This window comes from Ctenocephalides felis, unplaced genomic scaffold (genome assembly GCF_003426905.1).
Source record: "Ctenocephalides felis isolate EL2017-DRISC unplaced genomic scaffold, ASM342690v1 CF-g0.4_SCAFFOLD_03570, whole genome shotgun sequence".
Classification (NCBI taxonomy): Eukaryota; Metazoa; Arthropoda; class Insecta; order Siphonaptera; family Pulicidae; genus Ctenocephalides; species Ctenocephalides felis.
This window is the reverse complement of record NW_020539724.1, coordinates 1,777,972-1,805,604: the sequence shown is the minus strand read 5'-3', so window position 1 is coordinate 1,805,604 and position 27,633 is coordinate 1,777,972. Positions and strand designations below refer to the sequence as shown.

Genomic DNA, 27,633 nt, shown 5'->3' with positions numbered 1-27,633 from the left:
CCTAGGGCCCTACTACTACAATCGTATGTATATATATATATATATATATATATATATATAATTCTCCTCTAGCTCTTGGTCTATTTCCATTCGTCGGTACAGACGTAATCCGTTGCATTATTGAACAGCAGGATTCGATTTTGCCCCGTGGCGGTTGCCGAATTTCAAATGACCCATTTGAAAAATTGACATTTATTACGGTCAATGTAGTGAAGATTATATTTCCAAATGGCCAATTTAGGCAGAATCATTTTCAATATTTATCCGATAGAGTGAATGGGCCCGGGACCAAATCAAATTTATGGGGTATGCGATCTGATGGATTTTAGTGAAATGATGATGCTCGTAAAATGAAGCGGTAATAAATTTTTCCAAGTACTTTGGAATTGGTTTCTATTGTTTTTGCTTTTGGGGTTCTGCTATTAATGAATGAGATGGACTTGTTGTTATGTGTCTTTTGGTATGCTGTTAGTGCATTTTAGTACTACAAATATTTTTATTAGATTTTTATTAGATTTAATTATTATAAATTTGATTGTATTATTTAAAAACACAGCATAGAGGATACGTTCTTAAAATGAGAAAAAAATCTACAGGTTTCCTACTGATAAGTACCATTATAATGTCTTATTGCTTTTAAACATCCATTTTATATTCCGCAGAAGTTTGCGGCATGAAAATTGAAACTTCTTTCTTTTGAATGGGTTTTTGCATTGAAAACGACACCACTTAAAGACCAGTCGCTTTATTGATCGTGAACAAGGCACGAAGTAACACAATTACTAATAAATTCACACAATAGCCCTTGAATTAGCCAGCATTTTCTATTTATAACGTCCCCTCTTTCGTTTCGGAAAACAGTTCTGGTATAAGAACCATTAGGCACTTTAGACCAGTTAGCGAATTAAAGGCAGATGGTTCATAAACCAGGGAAACTGGGATTGGGAAATTCATAGAAAACTGGAAATAATAAATTTAGGATTAAGAATTTCTATATTAGTTGTTATAAAAAATGCTCTAGCACTGATGTTTAATAACAAGTCCATTTTCAACTGAATTTGTATTTGGATCTTACCTTAAACTTATATTACATGAAGTATACATTGATTTACGCTTTCTGTAAATTAAAACATCAATGTGATTTTTTTATAATATACCTAATTTTTGTTCATTGTCATCGCAATTCAATATATAAAATAATTATTTTCTCTTAATTTATCTATTATAAAAATAATAAACTTGGATCCGACACAATTTAGCAAACAGTATGGATTGTAAGCAATATTATTTTTTGTAATTTGCTATATAACTCATACTCGAATTATAGATGCTTATGAGTTATTATCTGATATAAACTTGACAAGACCCTATAATAATCATATACTAAAAATTTGATATATCATGTTAGTGGCTACTCGACAAGCACTAAATTTGTGAAACATTTTAGTGAACAGTACGGATTTAAAGCACTTTAAATTATTCTCTTTTAACTGATACTATAATTATGAATTTTAACTGATACTATAATTATGAAAGGTTGTGATTCAATATCTGGCATAAACTTAACAAGAAACTGCAATAATCAACTGAAAACTTAATTATCACACTTCACCTTCATGAACCAACTCTGCCCGTTTACTTGACATCACATGCAATGCACTGTAACAATTTAAGAAACACAACGGCTGCCGAGCAATAGTAGGTCGCCGCGTACAAAAGCTTGCAAAAGCTCGCAAAAGCCCTCCTCAAAGAACTGTCAACTGTCTTGACAGCTTTAACAAGATTTCACATTTCTGTAACACCCATTTAGAGAACAAAACCTTAGCCGCGTCACTCAGTCAGCGAGTAGGGACACACGTGCGAAGGGGCTCAACGGATTACCGACGACTCTCAGACTGTATTAAGAGTCTGGAAAGGATAATGGACGGAGCTGGTCACTAATTTGACACCGAGATAATTATATTTTATCATCATATGTAATGGTAATGTAGCATCCTTACCACGACTTGCATACCTGAAATCTTGCAGTTGTCTTCCATTTTCATATACATCAAACATACTCTTCCAGTGGACAATATTCCATTTCTGCATAATGATGTGAAATAGCTGTATAATTAGTGTTGGAGTGTCTAGGCCAACTCACAGACTGCTTATTATTAAGAATCTCTCTCATACCCATTAATCACACAATCCAAGAAAATGCACTCATAAAGCACATTCCATGTGCCTTCGAGCTAAGAACCGATTTTAACCCAAATCTAAATGTAATCGTAAGATCTGTAAGGAAATCATTATTTCACACATGTAAAAATTTATTAGCTAAATCTCTTGCTTACCTAAATATCTCCCAATTGCTTTAAAAATCCAGAAAATATAAAATAGAGTTATACTTAAATTGGTGAGAATTTCAACTTACAGTTTCAGCTTCACATGGGCTAAATTTTATGACCATTTTATGAAAATTCCAACAAAAAATTAAATGAAAATTAATTAAATAATCTGCAATTTTGAATCTTGAATTTTAAACAAGAACTTGGCACATCTTTGTGAAACAAACGAAACTATACTTACACATTTGTGTAAATTTTTTTTGCCTCGTTTTTGTTGGTCCCATTGTCACAGATATTAAGACTATTTATTTCCAGCTCTTTCTCTACGCCTAATACAATCTTTCAGGGGACCCACGTATATTATTACTCGATAATAGAATATGTGCGGTGGCAGGCCGCAACCAAGTATTCAATCAAATTGCTGGCGAGGCGAACGCAGGGATTGTCGTTTGGTGATTTGTTAAGGCGGCGACATGTAATTGTTGTTTTGTTAGGAAGAAAATGCGAAAATTACGTTTTGTTGCTCGACGAACCGAGATTTCTTGTTACAGGTGTGTAATTGAAATCACACTGTTCTCTATTAGGGCCGGAAAAACGAAATTGGGGAATGGAAATTTAGATTTATTTTACGCTGCTTAAACATATGATGTATGTATGCAGATTCTGTTTTATGATAGTAAGGCATCGTGCTGGGATACAGGTTTCTCATAATCGACTATCATTATATTGATATCCATCTCTGCTTGATTAATAATAAAATTATCTGTATTACTACTGCAAGAATATCCAATTCAAACTTTGACACAAATCTATACAAATGCTCTGAGAATTCAGTAACTCTTCTGTAAACATTCAAAATTCAACACTCACCGCTGCCACCAAATTCAATTTCAATTATTTTTGCATCATTATTTAATACTATAAACCAAATACCTCTAATTTATACGTATTTTTATAGTTATTTATGCTACTTACTAATTTTACCAAGACCTAACTAATTATTTTTTTTGATTACAGATTCGAATGGAATTGGACTCATCACCATGCTAACCAAAGGTGAGTGATTTTTTCTATATCCTTGTCATTACAATAATTTAAAATTCTTACTTTTGAAAAATATTATCCTCGTACAGCTTCAAATAATAGAATGAAAAACTATATTTGAAAAAATAATTTTAATAATTCGAAGAACTAGGCCAAATATATGACGATGACATATCTTCAAAATGTATGTGTGAAAAAATCCAATGATAAATATCGTAATAGTCCAAATCGAAGTTTTATCTTTTATTTTATTTTTAGTTTCTTGGATTTAATAATTAGTGAAAATGCAAGATCTAAAAATTAAGTTTACAGTATTTTTTTATTCTAAATAATGGAAAAGTTTTTAGGACTCGTAAAAGAGATCACGCTTTTCTTTCATTTATAGCAGGATTCTATGACTTTTTTTTGGATCCCGTATGTAAAACATTATATTTGATTAATTATATCCTGATAATGTAACATATTTCTTAGCTTTTCCCACATAAGTTCTGTGGTAGTCCGACAGAATCCATTTAACACGACCGAACTTACAAAAAGTCCACTTCACGCACAAAAGGATCATGGACAGGTTTTACGATAAGCAAAGCAATAAAGTTCAATCTGCGGATTTTGGTCCAAAAATTAATAATTATCAAATGATATTCAAATACTTCATTCAATAAATAATAATAGTAATCTCTAATTTAGGACCTTTATTTTTGCCTTGTGGACCGCCATTTTCACTTCGTTGACCATGAAATTTTTGTTCGCTCACGTGACTCTCTGAATGTTGTCATGGGCTCATGGGACTTTATGTAAACCATTTTGGGAATCATTGATTTAGACAAACTAAATTTTTGCTAAAAATAATATTACAATTATAAATGGTCATTCAGACTAAGACTCCCAGAGTGGTCAATATTAATAATTTAAGATCCACGTAAGTTTTGAGACAATGTTTTAATTAGTTAGGTGGAAAGGTTAGGTCTGCGTTATGATCAATTCTTTTTATCATATAACAATGTTCAACTTAAGTGTCCCCGATAAAAAAGGGTGGATCTATCCCTGATCTAGATCCTTATTCTCCTCGGGTGATATATATCCCATCGCCTGGCGCCGTGTCACTTCGAAGGGTCGTTCATTATTCGGTAATGAAAGTTTTTGTGCGTATCCAATTCAATTACTAGAGCTAGTGGAATGGATGTACGAAAACGCAATGTCGCCATTGACGACGACAAAGTTATATGGGATAATAATGATAATGAATAACGCTACTCTTCTTGTGCAGATGGCTTCTGAGTTATAATTGATCCGAGAGATAATTACACACTGTCGCGGAAAGTTGCAAGTAATTATTTAAGGCGAGGATGAGGCGAGACACGTGTGGGTAGAATACACTAGATGAATATATGCCAATATTGCATATAATAATTTTTATAAAAATGAGCTTGCTATGGATTAGTAGCAAAAACTTTGGTTTTGCGACAAATAGATCTTTGATTCTACTTCCCTCTGAGATAGCTTGATATCGAGAAATAGTCATCAGTTTTGACTTGAAAATATAGATCAAAAATGTTTTATAATACAGATATATATATATATATATATATATATATATATATTTATCCTCCCTATAGTTACCATATAAGTCACCTTTTCACCTGTAATTGGTATTAATACTAAAACTCTGTTATAATCCATTTATCAGGACATTCTCTCGAATAGTGAAGTTTCTAACAATTCCTCCCTAACTTTATTTCATCGACCCATAAACATAGAAACAATATAAAATTAACTTCTAACAAACTTCTCATGGGAGTATTTTGTTTCAATATATTCTTCTTGTTAATTAGTTGAGTTATTACTATATGAAAATTAATTATAATGTATTTGATTTTGATTCACATTTAGATGAATAGTGTGTATATGTTTGCATTCATGATCAACCATATATTTTAAAGTAAAATGCGACAGTTGATATACAATATATGTTAAGAATTGTTCTAAAAATACTAGAGGTGCATGACATCGTATCTCAAAGCAAATTACTGAAACTTATTAAAGAAGAAATTTTAAATATTTTTGAATATATAATTTAGACAACACTCAACAATAGAACAATTACATAGAGTTGTTGATTCCATTTATAAAGCCTTTCACTTCAAATAACATTGTTCAGCTTTTTTTCTTGACATCAGTCATGCTTTTGATAAAGGTTGGCATAACGGCCTGTTGTTCAAATTAAAGAAAAATTTACCCTACAACTATTATCTCCTTCTAAAATCATATCTGTGTGATAGAAGGTTCTTCATCAGTTTCAATGATGCTTCATCTAATGGTAAAAATATTTCTTCCGGAGTTCCGCAAGGTAGTGTTCTTGGTCCGTAGTGTTACTGCATTTTTACACTAGAATACCCCTTTACGTGTAAAAATATATACGATGAATCATTCAATCTTCTAATGAAAAATTCGTCGATAAATAAAATATAGACAAAACGTCAGTACAAATCGAAATCCGTTCCTCGTATCGGAATAAACCGTTATCGATAATTAATAAATACGGTGGAGTTGCGATGCACGCTGTTCGGCTCATTACCGCGTCCCCAGTCGCCATAAAACATGTACGTTTCACCTTCTAGCCGTGCGAACGGTGCTGCATACAAAATTCAAAGCGCTGATGGAATTACTTCGAATTAAGCCGCCATGCAGTCTTAATTCCTGAGCACGGGGACTGCGTGTTTATCAGGCGATGGACTAAAATATTCAACCGTTCCACTAGTTCAATGAACAAAGAGGAAATTCACTTGAGGGATAATTTTTTTTTCCATTTTTGCGTTTACTATAATCTACCCTATGGGAAGTTAACAATGGCTATTTCCAATATTGAATCATCAGAATCAATTATCAGAATCTATGCCATATTTTTTTAATAAAGCAAAATTCAATACCTCAAAGTAGATACATTCTTCTAGATTTTTATTTCTGCAAACCCTAAAAAGCAAAGCCGTTACATAAATGTAACGATCGTATTATCAAACTATTTTCGAGTAATTTATTATATTATTCTCTATTGAATATTATAGCGATATAAACTTAAGAGCTGCCGCCTATAACTCATTTTATAGTTCTGAAGGCTTTAAAACATATATAAATGGCAGTCCGATTAGCTTTTACGGTACAGACGATTATATTGTTATCGCAAGTTTTAAGACGCAATTCGAGCTTTTGAAAGCTCAAATAGCGTCACAAAAGCTCGAAAAGCGATATGCGCTCCTGGGCGAAAGCTTCGTATCTGAAATTTCAATTATATTATATGAAATTATTATTGAATACGTTTTCATTTGTTCTAAATTGTTAATAAAAGTTAATTTAATGACGTCTCGTATTTAGTAAATTTTATATAGAACTATATATATCTTATTATATATCTGCAATGATTAAATAAATATAATATATAAGTCTCATTTCTAAATTAGTATCTATTTACATTATGCAATAAATTCTGATTTACTTTTACGATCTCCAATAAAATCTCTTAAAAATCTATTCCAAGTCAGATAACATGATAAACGTTTTAACAAATAAGTCAGCACTTTCATAAACATTTATTAGCGTTAAAAGTTCTGCTGACTGCAAACTACAATTCTTACGCAGAACTTTATTAACTTTGCAAATTGCCCGAGCACTTGCAAACTCTCAGTTTTCCTGCAATCGTTAATAATCTAAGGTGGAGAGTTGTAGAATCCGTAGTTAGAGTTACCTAAGAGTGCTAAATTTTACAAAAGTAAATGCGCAGAAACGTTTTATTATGTGAAACTATGGAATAATAGATTTAGAGTGTTAATTTTAAAGTTATCTGCATTTAGGGTTTATACTAGAAACTCTCTTTCTCAGCTGCATGAATTGAGTTTTCATTTTAATTCCAACTTGCAAAATGAGTAAATGAAGGTGGGAATTTTCTTCACAAAAATACAATTCATAAAAATACACGAATTATGTCTATTGCCATCAACAAATATCACATTTTAATCAACAAATATTACATATATTATGGCCTATTTTATGAATAAAGTGAGCCACTTCAAGAACAAATAAATATGTTCAAATTTTTACCACAATTTTGACAATCTGGAGATATGTAATTTATCCATGCCGAACTTTCTATAAATATCCCTATCTTCTTCACATATCTTGTTGTGTTGTAAATTGTATAACAGATACTATCGCAAATTATATATTGAAATTTCTGTATTGTACAGTACTTTGTAATTATACGGAACAAATATTACATTCTTACATCGTCGGGCGTTGAATAAAGCTTCGTTAATGGCAAACAGAATTAATTTCATTTTATATATTCAAGGTGGTGCACTGTTAACAGAAAACGCGTTTTGTGTCTTTATACATGATAATAGAACGATGGCTGGTCGTATTTTTAGTCATTTATTGCTTTGCTTTTTTTACAAAAATCCTACCTTGCAACAGGTTTGATTTCATATTGGTCATCTTCATACCAAGCAGAACTGTGAGCAAAATACAACTCGCTAATTTTTATAGTTTGGGTTTATAAGAATTTATTTACATACAAACTAGTAGACTTTTGAAAGTATAACCCTTCTTAATTAAATCTCGAAATGGTGCTCATTAGATTTAGGTAAATATTGATCTGTGCATTTGCTTGTAATTGAGTTCAAATTACTTCAACTTTAAATATAAATCTAAATAATTATGAAAATATCTAAATTTACCTTTCACACAATATTTAAAGTAATACATTAATTCATTATAGGCGTTATTCTTATTTATATCAGATAGGATTAATTATATTGGTTTCTAAGCTTTTAACAAAATTTTGTTCAGGGTGTTTTTTATAAGAACAGAAAATTCTAATTTTTTTACTACTATTCCTCAAAAATTGGGTTTCCCACGTAACACTTCTCACTTCTACATACTTCAGCAGGTCAAATGTGAACAACCCAAAAATTTTGAGAAGTAGTTTTGAATAAAACTATTTCCGACCCTTATTTTACCTATCCTTGTCATTGGGTATGAAAGGTACCTGGTATGTGTAATTTGTATGTTTTAACTCACTAACGCCCATTGTCTAGACTTTCACGGGCAGTAGATGCCCTAGACAATAGAGCGAGCTCGACACAATTAAATTCGACTGACTATAGCATATTTGCTGCACAAACAGCAATTTTGTAATACCAAGATTCTCTAGAAACTTTCAGAAATTCAAATTATCCGTACACTTTAGCGATAATAGTCTCTAATAATAATTTGGTATTTTATTTATAAGAAATTTGAGTAGATTTTCACAAAAAATTCTAGTAAAACAAGTGGTCGAAATGGCAATGTTTTGAATCACTCTAATCGGATGCGCCGTTTTCTCAAGATCTGCACTTTTTGCTCCGTATCTACAAAACCGCTGGACCTGCCTTAGCAAAAATCTAACCAATTATTCACTCAATCAAAACGAATCAAATGTGTTTTGAATCATTCTAATCGGTTGTGCTGATCTCTCTAAAACTGGCTGTTTTTGCAGTTTTTGCTCTATCTGATATTCTACAAACTATCAAACTAATATATTTGATAATATATTTTAAAAAAATAAAATATTGAATTTATTAATTATATTATCTGCCAAAAATATTTGCGTGGATTACTATTTAGATTTTACTCATACATTTTTGGCTCGTCTTTACCTCAATTACACAATTGTCACAAAATAATTTATTAAATGTTCTTAACTCATAATTACTGATCAGGTGATAATAATTTTGTACGTTCATGTTTCTGTACAATATGAATTCCGTTTCATATAACTACTTACAGTTTGCTAATGAAAACTAGGTTATTTCATTTCTATATCAAGGATGTGATATTACATTTCAAACAATGAATCTTCAACTCGGAATTAATTTGAAAGTAAATATAACCTTATATATATATATATATATATATATATATATACATAAACTTTGGAATTGGATGTTTGTCTTTCCATTACTAATTATGGCATCGAGACAAAATAAGGAGATATGAGATATTACTTTGGAAAATATGAAATTGCAATACAAGACGAGTAATAACAGTGATCAAAATTGTGTTTTGTGTATTTATAATTTAATTTCTTTTACACTCTGATACCCACTTTTATTTATTTCTCCTGAATGAGCTATCACTCTATAGCTCAAGTGGAGGGAAAACTTTAGTCTGAGCTTGTCAGAGAAAATGCCATTTGCAACTTTCCATTTGAATGATGAAATGATGTAATACACGGTTCATTAGAGGGAAAACTTTATTACAGTTATTATCGGTAGCTCGACAGACTGTATTCATATGTAGGTAGGTGGTAGGCACCTTAAAGTTTTTGACATGGGTCCTATGATAACTAATTTTGCTTCGAAATAGAAATTGCAAATATCACGAATGGGAAATGTCTGAATTTTGAAAAGCCTTCATAGATCTGGCAGAAAATTTTATGGAAAGAGTTCAGTGTGTAGAATGAATTTGAGATATGAGAATTTTCATCTATATTGGCTGTGATCTAATCTGGCAAAACTTTTGAAGATTAGTCTGTCGAAGGACTTACTCATATAAACAACAAATTGCTTATTCAGCAGTTGAACAAACCTCTTCGGAAAAATTTCGCATTATACCTAACTAATTTATTTAAATCAATTGAAACAATAAAATTTGTTTACTTGCAACTTTGAAAAATATACAGAAAATATGAAAATACAACAAAATTGTCAAAGCACAAATCAATCATGTGAAGATATATATTTTTTTTTCGATATTTAAATAAATATTTCCATTTTTCTACTGTATGGGAAACCTTTCCAGATTTCTTTTCCACTTTCCTAAATTTATCAATCTTCCAAAACTTTGACATGCATTAGCGCCGTCTCCAAAAATTCTTCAAAAGTTTGGCCTAGATCAGAGCCTAATCCCTTATGACAGGCACTGCTTGTTAGTGTCATAACATCACAAGATTTATATCATCCGAACACATATAAATGCTGCTGTAAAATGGGTAGGTCATGAGAAATAAAAGTTAGAACCAGTTTTATAACTTAGCATTTTGCTATTGAGCTATAAAAACTGCTCCACTGCTCCCGAATACTGGAAGACCATTAAATTGCGCAGTTAAATTGCTGATGGAAAATGTGCACTTGGATGTGAATCATTTGAAGTAATATTTATAAAGACTTAGTAGGTACTATACAAATTATTATTTTAATTATATAAGGATTTTATGGGGGAATGAAACGACTGTGAAAAGTTTCAACAGTTGTAGTCATAGATGTCTATGATATGGGTTATGGATTTTATAGTTTTGCACATATGAATACTTGCATTTATAATGTTTGACTGATGTATACAATTAAATTGAAAAAGTACTCATTAAGATTTAAAATTTGTCAAAGTTTCAAATTCAAATGAAGCATTGTATCTATGCAATTAATAAAAAAATCGGTTTTTTGTAGCCGAATTTCAGCCAATTTAAGTTGTTTTCTAATGAAGATTTCTTATCAATCTTATACATATTTTAATTTTGTAATGCATTGATTACCCACTATTTAACTCATGTTCATGTTAGAAATAATAATATTTTAATTTTAATAAATAAAAATTGCTTTTTGCCTATACATATCTTTACAAATAAAAATTTTCTCAAATATTTATGTAGAGATATTACTGCACCTGAATTTTCATATATTATGAAATAGTATTTTTTTACTCTCATTATTATTTCTGAAGAATTCATAAATTGCAGTTTTCATTCTTGAAATGTCACATATATGTAGAATATATGCGTTTAGTAACTTAAATTAAAATCCTTGGTCGCAAAGAAATATTGATTAATACTTTGATAAGTTCATATTACAATGACTACATTATTTAAATTCTAATATTTATTTTACCAGAAAATCTGACCAGCTAATTATGATTTTTTGAGGACTCAAGTCATTATAAGTCTGTTTGAAAATTATAACTTGGAAAATACATTGAGTAGTTATTAGTGAAAGTAAAAATTTTTGAACTAGCTAAATCCCACTTCTTATTAAGACTTTTTCGGTATTGAATGCTATATATTTATTTTCATTATAATCAGAATGACATGAAGGATTTAGCATTTAAATATTGAAATTTTTTTTTTTTTAATTAATTTTTTATTTAACAGTTTATATAATATTACGTTTTCGTAATTGTTTTACCTATCAAGGTAATGACTAACTGATTCTTTAGGTATTTTTGTATTATCTTCTCTCTAAGTCAATAATTAAGTGTGAGCACATTGGGCAAAATAAAAACGCAATACTTGATGTGGATGCTATAGCATTTATCGTATAGAAAGCTATGATAATTTGACTATCATTATAAACGGTGTTTTATAAAATTTTTGATATAACAACCAATTAAAAAAGAAACTTTTTCTGACCGCGAACGATTAAGTCGAACGCTTAAGACCTAATGCCACTCACACCTAGTTAATAAAAATCTTATAACTTGATTGTGTAACCTGTGTTCTCTCATGAAATATCACACGTGAAATGTATGTTTATATGAATCTAAATTAAATTAAAAACTTCTTACCAGGAAGTCTCAGATAAGTAATCTAAAAACTTTTACGTTGAACTTAGAGTTGAAGAAGCTTCACTGAATTTTTATGTACATATATATATATATATATATATATATATATATATATATATATATATGCGTCTGTGTGCGAGATTGTATATATGTGAGTAAAATATTATATAACATGCAGGGACAAAATGTGGAATTTAAACGAATTCCATTCCCTCCGTCGCCTAGTTTTCCTCATATTATAATAAGGTACGTTTTTTCTATTGGACACATTTATTTTAATAGGTCGTATCTTTCAGTGTGTTATATAACGAAGGGTTTTCATCGAGGAATAAATTTACATCATCCCTGTTATGTGTCAACGCACTCGGTTTTTGACATATATGTCCGCGTTTAAAATACACAAATGCGAGATGTGCCATTTCGGGTTCACGTCGCCTTCGATGGCCATTAGCATATAAAACATAAAAGCTTTCCATCAATCATACGTAAAATATTATAACATAGCCGTAAACATAACGCGAAATGATAAAATATGAAAAATAAAATGAATTTTTTGGCTTTGATAGGGTTTTTGCTCCGTGAACTTTGGGAATTTTATTATGGATCGTTTTTTCAATCAAAATTGGGAAATGTTTTATTAAAATTTACGGTAAAGTTGTTCTTGCAACGTGAGGATTTAGTACAAGGTATGCGGACTCGTTGAATTTTTACATTACCTTCATTGATTGGTAATGAAAATCACTTTACGATTTACAATCACATTAATTTTTCTCAATATTAAAATCTAAATCCTAATAAAGTAGCATCATATCCACGAAAAACAGCCTCGAATCGTATTAACTTTCAATTTTTTTTTGGAATAACCCTTGTCATAAATAAAATTGTATGCAACACCATTCTTTTCATTTGAATGCTTATCACTTACAAAATTTGTAAACAACGATTCTCAATCTAGCCATAAATCATTGAAATTTTCGATACAAGGACGTTCTCTCCGCCGTGGCCCAACAAAAGGGGCAGAAGAGGCGCAAAGGGCGCAATTCCCAATATTGCGATACAGGGTATTCCCATTGCGACGATATGCTGTTGAAAGTTTGCGAAATCTCTACATAAGCCCTGGGCCCGATAACGACTCGCATTTCACTAGAACTCGTGAAATCGAACATGAGAATTACAACAGTGGTGCATCTGTAAATGATACATAAATGCAAAATCTATATATCGATAATACTATTGTCTATGTATCTTGATTAGTTGAACCCTGATATTTTTATCCCCAGGCTTAAAAAATATAAAAAATCAACAAGTCTCTTGGATCTACTACAATTGATGTAAATAAAATAATTTAAGCAGTATTTATCACAGTAATTTTTATTATTTCTATCAATTTAGTTTACCTTCATCCCCTATTATTCATTTTATTTTTGGCGCATCATGTGCAACGTAATAGCATCACAGATGGAAGCATCTATATCTGTTCCTACTAAGAATAAGTTTTTATTAATGTATATTTAGCATCAGAAATTCACGAATCCTATGAAATTTTGTACTTTTTTATATATGGTAACACTTCATGGTTGTCCTAATTCTTAGATTCTCAGTATGATTTCTGTACTAGTGATACGATTCATTGATGCAATCCCATCCCAATTATTTGCAAATACTTGGATATATCGCTGTCTATCCATCTTTTGATGTTACTACTGCTTGGCATCAGCCTGTCCGAGTCGGGGATTGAACCAGGAACCTCTGTCGGAAATCTCATAGCTCTCATCATCTCATAAGTAAATCAAAAGTTTATGATAGTATTTATGATGCTTTTTGCATTGCACGCTTGTAGTTCTTCCGACAAGTTATCTGGATACAATTTGCCCATTTCTGGTCGTATCATTTATTGTGTAGTTATAACAACAAAAAAGTAGTTTGAATGGCATTATTCGTATTACATTTTGTGCACCAGACACACATTGTGTTTTTTACTATACAACGGACATGCACTTTACGAGTGTTTCCTCTCGAATCGGATAAATTACAAAACTTTCCACCGCCGATAACTCCTTTCTGCGGCAACAAAGTGCGGCACTGGACCGCATAAAAATCTTTTTCCAATCTCATCGAGCATCGCACGTTGCCGCCGTATCAGACGTCGTAGCCGCTGCCACCATTCTCGCAATAACGACATCTCGTGAACGGGCGCGATAACATTCACCGCGGTAATAAAAGCGGGAGGCGTTATCCAGATAGAAGCGATCTGGAGCGATCTGAAGCGATCTCTAGCCCGCGGAACGCGACAAGTCGGACGTCATAAGAATACTACAGCTGAATCGCTAAAATAAACCCGGATGGACGAACACTGCCGCCTCGGGCTAGAGGCGGGATGATAAAATCCGAAACCGGAGAGAACAATGTCAGGAGAAGGATATTTGAACACTCAGCGTTATGGTTGAACTATGGTTTCCTAACGTGACACTTCAGAAGGAAGCGTATCTTGAGATTTACAATTGAGTTTTTATGAAGAGTGTGATTCAAATGAAAATTCGATGGGATCTTGGTTTTTGCTAGTAAATTGGATTCCCATTATTCATGGTAAAACTATGTGTCATTTGGTTAAAAAACCTACTCAGACAACTTTAATACGTTCACGGGCGTGAATACTATAGCATTCATTCTCAGTGTGATGCAGAATTACATGATTGCATTTATATTTATATTTTGAAGTCAGTTATTAACTTCCAGGGGTAGTAAGTTATAGAGGGTAAGTTATAGGAATTGCAAAAAAAGGGAAAATGAAAGTTTTTGCATATCTTTACGATCCTCAAGATTTTGGCAAACTTTAGATAAAAATGGATGTGTGTGTGCGCGGAGGCAAATTGTCGACGATTTTGGGTACACGGATCTACCAATTTGAATAACTCAAAGAACAATTGATTCGTATTAATAGTGAGATGTGCTGATTAGTTTTCTCTCCAACAGTTTCGAAGATATGGGGCAAACTGTGCCAAAAATGGTAATTCACTTTTTGAGAGAACGGAGCGTTCGATTTGAGTGATTCAAAGAACATTTCATTTGTATTGTCGAAACGAAGAACTGATCAGATTTTTAGGAATGCGTGAAAAATGAATTTTTTAAAAAAGTGTAATTCTCTTAAATTGTATAGATTCTCGAAAAAGTATCCATGCAATACTACTCTTAATTTTCTGCAGTACCTATAGTGTTAATATTTTATATTTTACTGCCATTGTGTATATATACAATTTTTCAACAAAATATCTGTAGAGTACACTATCTACTTCGACTTCCAAACCGTGATTGTGAGTAGTGTTTTAAGCGCAATTTATATACCAAGATAAATATATATTATTCGCTCGGAGCGTATCTGTGTTGGCTGTTCTTTGGTCGCTCCTAATATTGCGGCGAAACGGTAGTTTTGCCGGGCGTGATTTTTATGAGGTAGTTTTAGTTAAAGACCGCCACATTTTATATTTTATACGGTCTGACGTTCGGTCGGTCGGGCGTTCCGTATCCCATGGGGGTTTATCCGCACGCCCCAACCCCTACGCCGGGAGCTTTCGGGGCCGAAATTAGAACATGCGATGATGATAAAAAAAGTTTGGATAATGTAGCTTTGAATTTCATACTTGCACTAAAATATAAGTTAAATTGTGTATTTACATTTAACATATTTATATTTACTTTATCTACGTTGGGATTTATATAGAGTTATAGGAGCCAATTCTCCAATAAAATAGACCGTAACACAGCGTTGTTATATTTAAGGGGGTTGTTCGGTTTTTATTTATTTTTTTTTTCGATTTTGAGATTTTTTGATATTATGAAAGCTGAAAACCTTAGAATTATTTAAAAAAATAATCATCTCAATATCTATTTTTTGACGAAGTTATAGATATATATATATATATATATATATATGACCTTTTTATCAGCATCTTTGAATCCGCGAGCATGTATGATCCTCTGAAACCGTGTTTTAAAATTAAAGCAGAATATATATATATATATATATATATATATATATATATATATAAATCTATATATATACAGATTTAATAGTTGGTCTTAATCTAAAAAACTGATGACTCCATGATTGATAATAAGGCCTATAAAAATCTATCCGTAACAGCCCATTTATTTCGTCCGCTCTCTTGTAAATGCTATACGACTTTGAACTCTGACCCGGTATTAAATATTTTAAGTAAAGCATCCACCAGCCCTTACCTTGTTATGTGTTTAAGGGATGATGCTATAGCCTCGGGGAGTGATGTAGAAAGGCGTTGCCCGCCACGCCGAGATGATGTTTCCCGTTCGATTCTCTGATGTCTAGAGAGACGACCGTTCTAATAAACACTAGTACGTTTTATATACGAGATCGACTGTATATTTCATGTGCTGGGGAAAATTGTTTCTCGATAAATAGTATTGGTTTTTGTTATGAATTATATAGATGGTAATGGTATTTGTTTTAAGAGAACGAGCGCTAAATGTAGTGCAGTATTTTGAGCTTGATACTGTCTGATTTTTATCTTAAAGTAGGTGCGCCTATATGTGATTACTATCAACAATGAAAATTTTTACATAAAAACTTTTCGAACATTGTATGTATGTGTGGATACAATTTTTTGTCGAGGTTTTTGGCAGCACAGCTCAACCGATTCAGATAATTCAAACGTATGACAGACGCTTCTCTAATCATTCTCTAATTTCCAATTCTGTTAAGAAGTTCCAATAATAATTTATATACGTATCTTTAGAAACTAAGTATGGCTATTACTATTGCTATTTTTAACTAGTTGATATTATCTATATAAATTTTATGATTGTGAATTGAATTTTTTCTTGATTTATTTAATTTATAAGCTCATAAGATTAGATTCAATCTGATTCGGCAGACGCTATTGCTATTTTTAACTAGTTGATATTATCTATATAAATTTTATGATTGTGAATTGAATTTTTTCTTGATTTATTTAATTTATAAGCTCATAAGATTAGATTCAATCTGATTCGGCAGACGTTGATCAAATTAATCAAAATCAAATGTGAATCTTGCTATTTTTAAAGCAGCAGATGATTTAATATGAAATTTAATACCATTCTCCTTTACCATTGTCGGACATTGTAGTTTTGCAATTTATATCACAGTATGTCATATATTTTTTTATCGAATTCGATACGGACAACAATAATAAAAGAGCATTTTCTTGCCGAGATTCCGGTACGTTGATAGCAAGACCATAAAACCAGGGTAACTGGGACAGATGACACGGCACTTAAAAATGCTTTAACCTCAACTTGGTTACACTGTTGTAATTTTAGATGGATTTTCTGATAATTCACAGAGGAGAAGTAACAGAGATTACATGAATTAATTACCCAAGATAAACTGAGAACGAGGAATTTGCTAGAAAAACTAATACACAAATAACATATAGGGTAAGCCACAGAACGTAAGCCATATCATTTTATGAATATGATTTAAAACCATATTTTAAGCATTTAGAATAAATGTTACACAATTGATTTTAAATAATCGGAATATCGACAACTATATTTTTATTATTCTCCACAATACTTTTCAATTAAACGTAATGATTTACAAACACAAAACTCGTAAAAAATATGATTTATTATTTATTTTTAATCAGTTATGAGCCTTCCCATCGCACACAAATCACAATCAAAAATATGTTCAATTGAATAATCATAAATGCGTTTTGTTTTAATTAATATACAATCAAATCACGCTTTGTGTAAATTTATATGTCATATATATCTTTGAAGCTGTAATACGAGTTATACAACACAATTAATATTATTTTCCGAACTAAACTGAAATTAATCTGCAAAAATATAATCATCAAGTGCGCTCTGTATAATCCCTTTGGGAACTAGATAAATAATGCCACAGCCAGCTAGCGTGAATAATTATTTTACTAAATCACGAACATAAATTACAAAACAATATTGGATTTCGCTTTAAAATTTTAATTAAAGGACCATTGTTAATTTTAATACTGATATACATAAATGGCGAACAACACACAATGTATTCCATTGTCCGGACGCGCTCATATCTATATGAAATATCTTTGCGGTGGAAATTCGCGACATGGATGTTTTTCGAGTTTTAATATCCATTCCATCACCGGGGGAAATATTTTTTGAAAATCCTTCTAACGAAGTATGCTACTGACAGTACTTTTTTAGAATGTTTATTAATATTTTATAATTAAATGCACGCATTTTCACATCAAAATCAGCAACAAATTGTTGGAATCATTTGTAATTCCAATATATTCCAAAATAATAGTTGATATTTTATAGTTAATTATATACATTTTCATTAAAATCATCAAAATCCACCAAACGTGAAATTTAAGTTTTTAGAAATAGTGAAAACATTGTTTCCAGCAATGAAAATTATTAAATTTGATGCTTTCTGATTCGAATTCCAATATTTTGAAACAATAAATTAGTTTATTAGGTATTATTTTAACTATATCTATGTATATGACAATAAATATAAAGCTTAACGAGTTTTGCACAAACATTTGTGTGTTAATTATAAATTAATGCTTTCAAGGATTATAATAAATTATAAATTCAATTACATTATTTCAGTTGTATAACTACCTTTTTACTACTGCATTTTAAACTGCAATATCAATTTTAATATATACTATATATGTTGTATGTAATTCTTTACAACTCATGGAACGCTACAACAAAGACTAACCTACGCGAAATCTACAGACTGCACAAAACAAAGCCTTACGACTAGCACTTAACAAACCCAGAAACCCACTGGCTAGGAACACAGAGATATGGATAGGTTCGAAAACTAATTATAAATTTGTTTCTGTAGTACGTATATATGTTCATAGCATATGTGAAAATTTATGGGAAGAACATTGAATCACAAGTATTTTTTTTAATTTACATCCCGCTTATATCGGTTACAAAATGGCCTGAAAATTCCGCACCGGAAAGTTCTGGGTACAATTGGCCAAGAGTCCTGGTGTAAGTAAATGATTTATTTACATATTTCCTATAAAATATATATTTTTTATTTCCTCTACTGAACCACGATCGATTTATACTTGGTTAGGCGCGATTCACACGTGTTTTTCCCCAAAGCCAACTTTTCCTGCCGTTTGCTCACCCGAACATCCGTTTCCTTTTCCAAGTTTACGCAAAGTCTGAGATGGTTTCCCGTACAGATATCTAATTTTATCATACTTTTACGTTGCTCCTCGGTTAGAACTTTTAGATAAATAAAGAATACAGACAGGTACAGCAACAAATTACGTTTGACATAGGTAGATATTGAAGTTACCTGAAACCAAATCCACAAAAACTAGTAGTGCTTTTACTCACAACTTTTTTCTCTGTATCTCCGAAACAGCTGGACTTGCCTTCCCCAAAAATTTAACCAATGCTCCATTTTGCCCATACAAGTAAAATAGTTTTTGAATCATTCAAATCGGTTGATCCGCGTGCCCGCCATCCACTGCGCTTCAAGATTTCTCCCCTTCAAGTTTAAATGATTAAATATTCTGTTATTGTAGTTTGAGAAGTTTCAAATAACTAATTATATAAATGTTAATTCACCAAGTGGTAATAAATTACATTTTTCACAGCTGAAATAATGATCTGAAACAGTACATATAATTTAATATGCAATATATTTTTCATTAATATAATTTAATTAAAACTGTTGAGTGTCGCATAAATTCAAATTAATCTCGCACCAATATCTGATTTATAGCGATTTGATTTGCCAATATACAGTTTGCAATGATAATAAAATATTTATATATGGACCATTTGATTGGATAATAAAACATAAATAAACATAAAATTAATGATAATATAGTTGATTTAGTCCAAAATTAATTCACGTACATGCCGCTGTAATTAGAATATTCAAATGATGATATAATTTTCACATCATGGATGATTTTTGAAAATTTGTTAATAATAATTGAAACAGGAAATAGATATATTATAGACCTATACATATACACTTAATTAGGTACGATAAAAAAATTTATGAGATGACCTTTATACCTTTGTACTGCATCTTCAAATAATTCTATTTTTCCCATTTCGAGTACTAATAAAAAATTAAACATAACATTATTTATTAAGCCAATTTGTGCAAGATAAATTTAAGAGACCACTCGACCAATTACAAAAAAAGATATAATACCGCCCGGAATATTTTCCTCGACACTTTTCCGAGAAAACTGAGACGTTGAACATCTGAAGACAGTAAAATTGACTATTACGACGTCCTTTTGGCACAGTAGAAAGATCAAAAGAACTCTTTGAATATACAAAAGAACAAATGGAAATAAACGAATTGCACACGTAACTCCCTAGGAAGGAAAGCAGATATTTAGTTATAAATCTTGCATGCGAGCAGATATGATATAGGACAGATGTAGGAAACATTCATTCAGCGTGATAAATGATAGAACATAAATTTAATTTTGATTTTAAAATTATATTAGGAATAAGGATCAAAATTAACTAACAAGTGTTTACGAAGCCAGCAAAAAATATAAAAAAACTAACAAGAGCAACCTTAGATTTAGTCTTCTAGGATTTTAATGATATTCAGATTTTTTATTTGTTTTAATTATATTCACTATGTACGTATACGAATACAATCAACAAACACTCTCACGCGACACAACGACCAATCACAATCGATCAGTTTGAAAATGATATCATCGAGAGCAAATGACGAATTATTGACTCGAGCGTAACGCTCTTCCGTTGCGTTTTCACAGATTTACAAAATTCTATATTTACAAAAACATTTTTGTTTTATTTAAAACAACAGCTTTTTCCTCATAACATTTGAACTTACCGTTAACAAAAAATTTACACATTTTTATTATTATTATCTTATAAACGATGTATCTGTATTTATATACAGATATATATTTTACCCGGTTTCCAACCCCTGATAAATGATGTATGTTTTAACCTAGTATATGAGGTAGAGTTTATTTTCATATGGAAGTCAGTTTGCGTTCATAACGTTTTTTTATACTGAATTCATTGCAGTACTTTCGACTTTTGATGAATAAAGGGCAGAAAAATATTGCATTTGAATGCATGCGAGTCGGCAAATTCTTAGAATAATAAATTTTCTGTGCAGAAGCTTTGAGATATGTTTTCTTTCAATGAATTTTTAAAGTTTTGTAATAAAAATAAATAATAACTAGAAACATTTGATGTAAAAAAATAACAAGAACTAGCGAAGAAAAGGTTTACCAAGTCCCATGATTCAATTAACCTAACACAAATAATATTAGACAATATAAAATGATATAAACTTGATTATTTCTCGACCATCGCATAAAAACTGATTTAGTCAACCCCAGTAGGTCAGATATGTATAACTCAATATATCTGTTCAAATAAGACAAGGCGGGTGCCTTATTCGTAATATGAGCCGAAAAAGGAAGAATTGCCTAGGGAATAGTGCTCTTATTCACTGTGATGATTCTGTCTTAATAATGTATATAAATTATTATATTTCCTGAGTCGAGTTATCAACATGTCTCATCAGATCATGTACTTGGGTAATTTAGAGTTTCAGATATTAGAGGTGGAAGGAAGATTTAGATGTTCAAAAGAAAGTTGTAAATTTGTTACAAAGCAGATGCATGCATTTATATTGAACATAAAAAACGACTAAAATTGTGTGCTGTCTGACAACATGTAATATGTAACAATCTATATAAATATTCAATATTTCATTATGTAACACCAATAAATATTTAATGCATAATCTAATCTCTGTATAGAGTAGCACTTATTTGTGCACCTTATTCATTCGTTTTTTAATATAAGAATGTTATTATTCCTGTTTGCACAGGCGACATATTGAGTTCGATTTAACGCGATTTAATATGTCGGCTATTGAGTGTATCTTAAGCAAATGTTTAGATTCACATACGATGTTTTATCTCCGGGGAATATATACAACACATCCCTTCGGAACGGAAACTGAAACGATTTTTTCCGGATATTTGACGTTACATAAATATTTTATTTGTTCCCTGTATTAAAAAAAATTCTGATGCTATAATAATGTAAATAAATATGGACTTATGAATTATGTACATATTTATTGAATTATTGTAAAGCATACATGGTAAACATTATAAATAAATCCAATAAAATTGATTGGATATATTCTAGATATCACTTGCATGATAAACAAAAATTGGAAAAGTATTAATTATAGATAGAATTTATATACAAGTATAAAACTGCTTAATATTACAAAATTAGAAAACGCCATGAATAGATATTCTGTTTTTGTTTTTTTTATGTCCTCAAAAGCAACATCCAACTCACAGTTAACTCCTGTTGCCGATGTCACGTGTTGTCGATGTCACGTCGATATCACTCGCAACTCATGGACAACATGAGATTTGGTTTTTCGTCTCAAATGTTTTTTTTCTTAAATAAACTTACACTTTCTATTTTTTACCATCACGAATGAATTACAATTTCTATTAACCATTACCATAGGTGCTTCATAATCGGCAATTACTTTGATGAAAATCACAGTTAGACGAGTGCTTTATTACTGTTTGAAGCAGTTCATAAACTTGCACGTACATAATCATAAAATCCGCTTGTACATTCAATTAAGCCATCAGAGTCGAGTCTACAGAAAGTTGCATCATAATAACTTTGCACGGATTGTCATTAAATGCGAACTGCAGTGTTTGTGGCATTCCGGTTAACTCGCCTCTTATGTCTTTGACGTGAATGGCGAGGCCAAGAACGAGCGGTTTTGTACCACCACTCGGATGAGAAATTTAAATGACCTTCTAGAAATAAGGAAATTGAAATAAATTGGAAGCACAATCGTGGATCTTAATTTTGTGCAGCCATTTTTGTGAATTTTATGGAGACATACAATTGGTTTTCTTCTTATCCTTCATTTGCTTATCGTAATTCACAATAATAGACTATATGACTTCTGAACAACCTAAACTATATTCATTGGACTTGTTTTCTTCATTCATTTGCTAAGCAGTTTATTATTTTGATTTTTGAATTACATTCTCATAAATGATATGTGCAGAAATTTCTATTATGCTAAGATAAATCAATTTTTTTTTATCGACAACCAGTTTTTTGAGTCTCTGAGATCACAAATATATATGTATATTCATATTACATTTTTATTAATTTTTGATTTATTCATTTCTATATATTTAAAGCATTTGTAATTTATGTATAATTTTATCAAGACCACAATACTCGCTCATTAACATAAAGCAAAACCACGAATCGCTGACAATGATACAAACATCCCTTTGAATACGGACGCGAAAGCGTCGGGCATAAATTCTGTGGTAACAAAAGTCAGTTTTTAATTCAATTTTTTATATTTTTCACGGTTTGCGTTTTCAAAACATATATTTATGCTGGTACAAGTAAATATTTGATTTAGAAAAGAGATTCAGAAACTTTTCGTATAAATACACGTGTAATTTCATTGAGATCTCCACAGTTCAACCTGATACTTTTTTTAAATTTTCGCTTGATTTGAGTTCAAAATTTGGTTTTATTTTAAATGTATATTAATTTATAAAGAGACTCCTTACAAATGAAAAAAAAAATTAAAAAAATCTTATCGATTTTGAAAAACGTAATTGTCATGACTATATTGTTTCTTTCTGATGCCTAATCAAGGCTGACTCTGATCCCACAATACCCTCTTCTAGTTTTCAAACTCTTTGAAGGCGGCCGAAAGTACTATTCATTGTGATTTTATTTTAAAAAAAATTCTATTCAAATTCTGTTCAAATTCTGTTTTCTTTTTCAAATTCTGCTCTGAGACTACTGCGCGTACTTCATTAGTAGGCCGGTGGAAGCCCAGTGGTCAGCCGTTATGATTCTTGGTCAGCGCTTATTTGCAATTTGCATTTTTATGTCGGTCATCTTCAATGTGCGAGTATAATAATTTATGATTATACTTTTCACAATTGGATAAAACATATGTAAAAAAAATCTGAACGTTTTACAACAATATAAATATTTAGGCTAAATCCAAAAGGGATACTCAACTGTTTTTATATTTTTTGCAATAGCACTAATTATTTGGTAATTATTTTCTTACTTTCTATAGAAATTGAAGTAGGATTTGATATCACACATTATTTATTTTCAAAAATAATCCAAGAAAAAATTAATTTCATTCTAAAACAATTCTTTTAAAGAAGCATTTTTGTCATTACTAAAGTATATTTCATAACTTGTGCTTGTATATTTCATAACATGCGTGTAATATGCTGTTAATTTTCTAAATTTATTATTGTTTTGAATAAATTCAAACTTTTATTTCGGAGCACAGTGATAAACTACCTAATTTATAGCCCGGGTCAGTGACGACAGTTCAGGCGGATGCTGCTGCTTGCAATTTATGCTTATTATTGCCGCTGCGTCCGTTGCGTTTGCCGCTCGTATTTATTAGAGCGCGTCCGTGAAAAAGCACGAAAGCTCGAAAACTCTCATTCATAATGAAATGTTGTTCTGGCGAACTTTTTGTCCGATTTTGATTTTAGTTACATTTCCGCAAAAATATGATGAATACAAGTTTTAAAATATACTACTAACTGATTTTAATTCAGGTCATTTTCTGTAAATATATTTTACGTTTAAGTTTAAGTTAATTTATTTATTCAGAATCACATTAACCGTATAATCTTTATGAAATGTATATGAAAAGCAATTGTGATAAAAATCAAAACATAAAAATAATAAGTGACATATTAATCAACATTTTTCATCAAGTATACTGTATACCTGACCGCCTCAGTTATATATATATATATATATATATATATATATATACGAGTATATATATATATATATATATATATATATATATATTATAATAGCCTTGTATGGAATATTTTTTCCAAAAACATCTAATTTATTTTTTGTTTTGTTTCAGAAAAATACAAATAATCTGGACAGACATCAAAGAGACGGTGAGTACACAACTAATTACAAAAGATTATAAACGAAATATCAAAGTTCACGAAAAAGTTTTGCGCCGAAAATGTTTTTAATTTAATAATACTCTCATTAATAGCAAGAACATTTTTTTTCGTTTTATCTAATTCAATTTATAAATAAAGTTTTCAATTAGGAGAACAATTTATATTTATAACCTGCTTAATCTGACTGAAAATGTTCCGTTGATTAGACAGCTCTCACAAACAACAAAAAGTTTAATGACAAAAACTCATTTTGCTTGGGAAAAATGTCGACTCTATTTATAACTTGGATATATAACTCAGAAAGTGTAATTGAACTTTCGCAATAAAGCTTTGAGCATGCTCTATCTCTTATTTTTCGCTTTAAATGCAAACAATTTTATTAAAACGACTCTGAAATAGTAATATATTTGGAATTTTTTCTTGCAAATTGTATACTGTGCTTTGAAGATACGGTTTGGTAGTGGATAATAGAGAGAATGAATTTGGTAATTTGAAATATTAACATGACAGAGCTTTGTAATTTAGTGTGTCATGAATAAGTAATACACAAGTGGCACTATTTTACAGAAAAGTTCAATTCATTCCTATATCTGTATGTCGAGACATATTATATCGTATGAAATAGCAGCAAATTTGGTAGCGAAATCAGAAAAATTACAATATATGTACGTATGTATGAAATGGGTTATTATAGTGTCAAAACGATATTTCAATTCTGGATTGTGTACCATTTCGCTCGATTTCTGCAAAAATTTGCCTTTTCGTTAATTTTAAGTGTTCGGCCTAAAATGCAATTCAGTCAGTTTCACAATTTACTCCCAAAGGCCTTAATCCTGTTTCTTCTCCAATTAAATTAAAAATTAAACGCAGACGTACTATTGTTGCAAATAGCCAACTGTGGTCTAGATGTTAACTCGACTACTTATTAACTTACTCAACTCAATTACAAATGGGTGGGTAATTTATTTGCATTTCACTCAGAAATTTCATTTAAGCTCTACTTGAACTACTTCAGCACTTCCGTGATCGTTTTATTAAATTTATTGCCCGACATAATGTAGAAGAATACACGAATATGCTTGGCGCGATTATATTTTAATTACTGTGGCTATAAATTATAATCAGAGGAAGATGAAGGAGTTGGTTCTTTGGAACTACTTCAATTATTTTGGAATGCGGAGAATTTGAAAGTTGACTTTGATATTAATTGTTTCAGGATTGATAGTGATCACAAAAAATAATCAGATTTCCTTTAAAATACATTGATCTACTTAACGCTTGTTTGGACGTTCTTTTTAAAAATTTTAATTCAAATAGCAAATGGTTACTGCTTTATAGGCATGACGAATATACTCGTCAAAGTTATTGAAATATTTTAATTTGTTAATTCTACTTGAATCTAGTATGACAAATTCTCATTGCCAGTGAACTGCTCCTAATCCAAACTGCTCCTAATCCATTTCTGGGATGATGTCATACCTGGAACGCGGAGTACAATCAATTATCTTGTACCCGGAAATAATTACGTATTTCTCCATAATCAATATATCCTCAAATTTAAAACTGGCACCCACATAAGTCCAAGATAAAACGTTATCCTCAAACTTATCGTTAAGCCCTAAGATGATAAAACATTATCCGATGCGACGTCTCCTGGTACATCAATCTGACTGGCGCGTCAGTCTTTCTCTATCGGTTATCAATCATTGTCACTTAGCATTTATCCACATTAAGACCAGCAGGAATGGTTGCCGAGGAGGTTACATCAAATACTTATCTTCGTCGAAAAGAAAATTAATTTTACTTCAGCCAAAGGAAATTTGCGACGAGAGGATGTCGTTAGAATATCGGCAGGACTTAGCATATAGTAGAAGCAAGCTAGGTCATTTTCTACTACAAAAAGAGAGTCCAATGATGTTAAATATAATATTTGTTACAAAGTTCAAAATTTACTTCATAATTTAATTATATATGGTGAATTTCGCGTTTCAAAATCGTATAACAGTTTTGCGGTAAATAAAACCTCACCCATTTAATGTAGGTGTTAATTCTAACTGTGTTTAATTATACAGATTAATAAATATACAGTAATTACTACAAATTTCGAACTTTACACACAATGATGATTACACACAATGAAATTGAATCATATACTCTTTAGTCATTTGAAAGGTTCTGCTTTCACGCCAATGTAACCATCATCGGCTACCATAATTAGCATTTGATGTTTTAGAAAATACAATAATTAGACTGTATAATTGAGTTAGCATAATTTGACTGGGAAACCATCAAAATTATACAACGTTTTTGATGAAAAATAATATATTGGTGTTATTCAAAATGCGTTGATGTTATGTAAATAACTATATTATTCGTTAATGTTCAATTTATTATGATTATTAAAATTTATTCGTATCAGTAAATATGAACATATTTGTACCAAATCATATTTTTTCAATTCTAACTTATAATTCCGAGTTTTGTTACATGTAGCTATTATAGTTGCGAATAGCATATGTAGGTTTTCCGTTGAACTGTATTAGAAGTATCAGCGAGTGAAATACCCCAATCAGCATAGATTTTTAAGAAATGCGTTCCACTTTGCCTTG

The 27,633-nt window shown here is 30.8% G+C and overlaps 1 long non-coding RNA gene across 1 annotated transcript in view; it reads left to right on the top strand.

Moving 5' to 3' along the window:
• The window catches only part of LOC113382944, an 81,776-nt gene that overhangs the window by 44,935 nt on the left and 9,208 nt on the right, over positions 1–27,633 (top strand). The window contains exons 2-3 of the long non-coding RNA XR_003367704.1: positions 3,348–3,386; positions 24,976–25,012. This is a non-coding gene — a long non-coding RNA (uncharacterized LOC113382944). The remainder of the gene's footprint in view (positions 1–3,347; positions 3,387–24,975; positions 25,013–27,633) is intronic.